Here is a 6,505-nt window from a genome sequence, read left to right as displayed (position 1 = left end):
AGATGTGTATAAGAGGCAAGAGAAAATCCGATCAGAATGACAAAATAAACTAAGCATCCACTGGAAGGAATCACAATATCTGCAGACGGATCCGTTTCGGCCTTCCAGGCCTCATCAGTGCAGCTAGGGTATAGACCCAAACGAAATGTTCGACCAGCTTAGGTAGGGCCCAAACCTGAAAATAATGGGCATTGGCTAGAAAACACCTTGTTTTTCACTGCCCGACACCGATCATATGTAAGAAGTAACATTAAAACTCAGAATAAAGTGGTGTAAAAGCAATGCTTGGAGGTTTTTGGAAGGTCATTGGAAACATCAAAGTTTGGGTGAGCCCTCGGTGTTAAATCAAAAATTCACATTGGCTCTCTGACCGATTTTTATGCCCACCCCTGGTTTACAGAATGCAAGGACCTGTGTGGGGGATACCGTACTCACGCGAATAAGCGCCCCGTTTGAATAAGCGCCCCTCTCGAATTACCGCCCCTCCTAACGTGCCAAGAAATCCATCACACTTCAAACTTCTTCATATACCTACTGTAATTATGTGCCAACTTCGGATCTACAGTGTTTTTTATGTTACTGTACAACCAGTTTATTAATTATTATTTAATATCTTGGCAAAATGTTGGCAAATCTTGACTATCTTGGCAAAATCTCGACATAATATACATTTTGCCAAGACGACATACAATTTGTATTGTCAACATGTCAAGATAATCTATCTCGCCATGACAACATAACATTTTTACTATGTCGACTTGGCAAGATAAATTATGTCGCCATGACAGCATAACATTTTTACTATGTCGACTTGACAAGATAATCTATCTCGCCATGACAACATACAATTTTTACTATGTCGACTTGTCAAGATAATCTATCTCGCCATGACAACATACAATTATGTCGACTTGTCAAGTAACTATCTCGCCATGTCGACATGATATGTATATTATGTCGACTTGACAGCATAAATTATCTTGACAAGTCGTCAAGTCTGATGATGGCATTTAGGCACTTAGCACATATTCAGGGAACCATAAATGACAATCTTAGGAAGAAAGCTCTAAGCTATTGTGGCCATGGGCGTGCGGTAACCGTGCGCACTCTTCCTGTATGTACCCTTGCACTAGGCGGTCACTAGGCTAGGCCTACATACAGGTAGTTTACATAAATATTCTGGCATATTCTCTGGCCTACATTGTTAACATCGAGGTCTAGGTCTATAGGGCCTAGGTCTACACGTTTTAACTTACTTTCTGTTCTTTTCAATTAATAACGAAATTAAAACACCCTAATAGAATAAACAACACAAACCCCTTGCCAGTTTTTCGGAACTTTTCCTCCTTATGGACAGCGCCATCAACGAGCGAATTAAGTTAGAAGAAGAGTCCATTAGTCTTGCTTAGAGATATCAGGTTATCGTTTCAGTTTTAACACCTTTCAGTAGGCAGGCTACCAAGTAGCACTGCTTATCGCACTAAGTAGGCCCGCAATATGGAACGCCATCGCTGCCTTCGGTAACAGCTTACCATTCGGCGCATTTACATTCGGCCCTTTTACCATTCCGTTCGGCTATTTTACCATTCGGCGCATTTACATTCGGACCTTTTATCATTACGTTCGGCTCTTTTACCATTCGGCGCATTTTCATTCGGCCCTTTTATTTAGCATTACGTTCGGCTCTTTTACCATTCGGCGCATTTTCATTCGGCCCTTTTACCATTCGGCGCATTTACATTCGGCCATTTTACCATTCGGTGCATTTACATTCGGCGTATTTACATTCGGCACAATTAAAAAATAAAATATAACCTTTGACATCGGGCCAAATAAAAAATTTCAACGGCTGTGGGAATGAGCCTATAGACCCCTTGCAATGTATTTCTTGAAAGGTTGGCGGCGCTGTCAACTGGCGGCAAAAGACTTCACGGTATTATAGGAGAAATGCATGTAAAACAGAGATACGGGTTATTTTTTTTTTTGTCAAAAATAATAAAATTCACTTATGTCATAGGAGGCCTAGTTATATATATTAGAAATCGACAAAAAAAATCTAGGAAATTACAGCTTTTCTATTTTTATTCAATTTTTTAAATCATTTGGGGAAATCGTCGCACCAACCACACAATAGCCGAGTTGCACAGCGCTGAGGGTTATTTAAATAGGAAATTCGAATGCTATGTCAGTTCAACTTAAACAATACAACACTTACCTCATACTATATGTCGATTAAAGGGGAGCCGGGCCGGTCAAACCCCTACCCCTCCCCCACCCCTCTTTCGGAAAGCCAAAAGAAAAATAAATAAGGAAAAAATAAATAACTGATCGCACGAAAATGCCTCTGTTATTTTGGAGCGTCTGAAAACAAACATTTCGCGGACTAAATTCCCCTGGATCCCTAGTGTATTGTTTTAACAGGCAAAAAATCGGGCGACCCCACAAATCTGGATTATGTGCCAAGCATATTATTTGTGTATAAAAATACACATGCACAAGAGAAAGACGAGCGATTCGAGAGATGCAAACGCAGATGCCTGGTAGTCGAATCTTTAAGCGAATCATCCAATGTTGATACCCTCAGCGCTGTGCAACTAGGCTATTGTGGTTGGTGCGACGATTTCCCCAAATGATTTTTAAAAAATGAATAAAAATAGAAAAACTTTAATTTCCTAGATATTTTTTTTGTCCATTCCTAATATATATAACTATGACATATATGAATTTTATTCATGTAGCTTTCGTATTTTTGACAAAAAAAAGTAACCCGTATCTCTGTTTTACATGCATTTCTCCTATACCGCGAAGTCTTTTGCCTCCAGTTGACAGTACCGCCAACGTCTCCAGAAAGGCCAATGTAAATATAGGCTCATTCCCACAGCCGTTAAAATTTTGTATTTGAACCGATGTCAAAGGTTATATTTTATTTGTAATTGCGCCGAATGTAAATACGCCGAATGTAAATGCGCCGAATGGTAAAAGGGCCGAATGTAAATGCGCCGAAAGTAAAAGGGCCGAATGAAAATGCACCGAATGGTAAAAGAGCCTAACGTAATGGTAAAAGGTCCGAATGTAAATGCGCCGAATGGTAAAAGAGCCGAACGGAATGGTAAACGGGCCGAATGTAAATGCGCCGAATGGTAAAAGAGCCGAACGGAATGGTAAAAGGGCCGAATGTAAATGCACCGAATGGTCAGCTGTTACCGAAGGCAGCGATAGCGTTCCATACCGCTAAAACCACGTAAGGAATCAGTAACAGTGGTGGTGCCAGAGGGGGCTGGGGGATATATTCCCCCACCAAAATAAAATTTGGGCGCACATAGCCTATGCACATAGGCCTTCAAGATACTTATTAACATTGTTTATTCACAAAAAAAAATATGTCATCAGCGTATTTCTTAATATTATTGCATAGTTTCTATCACATTCATAATTGAAATAATGTATTTAATGTATATTATTGTTATCTATTTAGGAAAGAAAATGCCTGTGCTGGTACAACCTATTTGCATGGATGTAGAAAGAGGAATGTCTTTAAATTTTGCGGCAACAAATGTAATTTGCTTTTCTTTTAAAGTTAGCTCGCATAAATTGTAATTAATTTTTAGATAATTAAAGATTGGTTTAAAACTACTGTTGAAATTTGTTACTGATAAGGTAGCACGTTTTTGTATCAATTATTGTATTGTATTATTTTATATTTAATATTATGTTATATATAATAAATTGTATTGAAGAGAGCACTCCACATGAAGTGAAGCGTCAATGTTGCTGGTTCGAAATACACAGAGCATTCCAATATTTACCTTATTTCTTTACTTCATTCTATACAAATTTGATTTGTAAAGATTGATGCTTATACATTATTATATAATTTCGTTTAGCAGAATTGTATAGAAAGAATTGACGCAGCCTTAAGATGACAAGAGAAGTGTGAGCAGCACCAGCGCCAATTTATTCTAAAACAGAAAGTTGAGCTGTATGAGCTTTTGTCAGTTCAGATGTGACGGGACTTCCAAGAAAGAGGTCGTTCTTGAGCAGTTCCAAAAAAGGCAGCTGAGAACAGAACTCCACTTTCAAGATAACAATGATTCTAAAGATTCAAGATTTAGGCCTATGTGCGAATTTTCTTTTCTGTTAAACCAGCAAAATTTGTCGAACTTTACCGACGTTTCGTGGATTAGCAATCTACATTCTCAAGTGACGTATTCAATTTGAAAGGGGGCTGTTCAAGGTTCATCATATAATAGAGAAAATAGAACAGAAATATAATAGCGTATTTTTGATGATTACAAGGTATTGTTTTGTATAGACTGCATTCTTAGTCTAATAAGGTGTGATCTTGACATTGCCAAAAAATATTGAGTTCACATTGTCTATTGGCACAGGAATCCATTATATTATACAACGGGTTTCATACACTAGTGTACATTTTTTTGTACAAATGAAAAATACAATTTGAGGCTTGCCATCCCAAAACGAGCGTACTATTTTTAGTATAACAATATGGCAGTAATGTATACGTTAGTACAGAATACTTTTATTTATAACTTTGGCAATTAGTCAGTAGGGTCTAGTTGACTTATCATTTTAAAGCTTATAATGTAGTGAATGTGCATATTAAAAAGTAACTTTTTTTGGTCAACGACCCTAGTCGGTTGGCCAAACGGTTAAGACAGGGAACCGTGACATAGGCCTACAACCATAATATCGGTGCTGGTTCGAACGGCACTCCTGCTTATGATTCCAGTGGTGGAACAAGTTCTTAGGGTAAGGACACTAAACGGTAGGTTCAGTGTACACAATTTTCTCGTGTGCAATTTAAAGAACCCTGTACATCCTAGGAGGTAGAGTTTCTGGTGTACTGGTCCATTTCAGCCCCCTGTCCGGCCACGAAATAATTGCAACTTTCCTGAGGTGTGTCCAACTTGGGGTGTATTAAAGACTACTCATTCGTAATTTCAGAAAGTTTGATCACTGTAAGTTGCACTAAACCGTCTGCAATTATTGATGATGTTCCTCTAACATAGATTGATTGTTTCTCAGTAATTTATGAAATAGTTTCGATGTCTTATACCACCATCTGCCGTCGCTGGGGTTATTACAGACATGCAGGTTATGATCGGATGGTTTGATATCTGTGGTAAATCGTTCAAAACTGTTTTCAAATGGTATGTTCTGTTTATTTAATTGTTTCTCAATATTTCCATCAGAAATACTAGACACAGTAATAATATGGAATAGTCGTGATATATTTTGCTCATGGAATACACAGGTAGGCCTATACACTCTCAATATAAGCTGTTATCGATTGAACTTTATTTACCGTATCTTCCAGCAGAACCAAAGCTTCCAGGAAGCATAATCTTCTCAAATCTTTTTTGTAATAAAATCTCAGTAATAGGAGTAAAATCTTGTCATAAGTACCATAATAATACATTTAAAAATTCTATCTCGATCACCTGTCTAGTAACAGGTTTCGTTGTTAATACAGCCACTGAACAAGGATTTTAATTAGAATCCACTCTGATATCTTTTCAAATAATAAGATAATCAGTTATGTCAATTACGCTGTACAAAACTTTTAAATCTGACTACAGTAAGCCTGAATTCAGAGTCTGTGGTAAATCGTTCAATCGTTCCAGGTATATGTCTTATACCGACCCGTTTTGTCGTTTCGTTGTTGGGGGTGTATTATAGATATGTAGGTATACACTCCTAACATCGGATGGTTTGCAGGCCCATACGCAAGGGTGCGACGGATGCGCACGCACCCCCACCCCCTACAAATTACCAAAGGTCCACATTTTCGAGGGTAGAAAATTAAAAAATCACCATCTCCCCTAATTTGTCAAAAATTATTTTTAAAAAGGAAAGAAATTTATATTCAAATTTAAGTCTGAGAGTGCCATCTCCGGCAATAATCATGAATTTTCTTACGTCAGCCACAATCATGGTGGGGCTGTGGTCTTATCAACTCTCAATCAATGCCGTAGCCAAGACTTTCAAACATTGCGGGACAATATCTGGGTGGACCCACTTTACACGTAAATTCAAATAATGTGGACCCAGTTTTCTAAAAGTTGACCCATTTTACGCAAAAATATAAAAAATCTGGACCCATTTTCTTAAAATTTTACCCATTTTAGGCTTAATAATAGAAATCTATACCCATCTTTCATAAAGTGGACTCATTTTATGCATGCAATTGCATAATTTGGACCCATTTTTAAAATGTGGACCCATTAGAAAAATTGTGTGGGACTGTCCCAACTGCTGGCTACTGCATTGCTCTCAATCTGTACAATTCTTACCTTCCTCCCCCACCCCCATATCAAATTCCTAAATCCGCCTAACAGTGGTATTTCCTCCATCTATGAAGTCCCTCCCTGGCCTCTTATCAAATGCCTAGATCCATCACTAAAACTGTAATGCATCTTCAGAAATCGATTAAATATGACCAAAATTATCAAAAAAAACCTGAGCTCCTCCCCCAAGCGCCCTC

At 38.0% G+C, this 6,505-nt stretch overlaps 1 long non-coding RNA gene across 1 annotated transcript in view; it reads left to right on the top strand.

Moving 5' to 3' along the window:
• Nucleotides 1-5,387, top strand: part of LOC117104814 — a 6,984-nt gene extending 1,597 nt beyond the window's left edge. The window contains exons 2-3 of the long non-coding RNA XR_004444826.1: nt 3,476-3,555; nt 3,885-5,387. This is a non-coding gene — a long non-coding RNA (uncharacterized LOC117104814). The remainder of the gene's footprint in view (nt 1-3,475; nt 3,556-3,884) is intronic.
• Nucleotides 5,388-6,505: the final 1,118 nt, after the last annotated feature.

The sequence above is a fragment of the Anneissia japonica genome, unplaced genomic scaffold, assembly GCF_011630105.1.
Source record: "Anneissia japonica isolate Jap-2015-1 unplaced genomic scaffold, ASM1163010v1 scaffold2834_len698180_cov181, whole genome shotgun sequence".
In the NCBI taxonomy this organism is placed as follows: domain Eukaryota; kingdom Metazoa; phylum Echinodermata; class Crinoidea; order Comatulida; family Comatulidae; genus Anneissia; species Anneissia japonica.
This window is presented reverse-complemented; position numbering and strand designations above follow the sequence as displayed.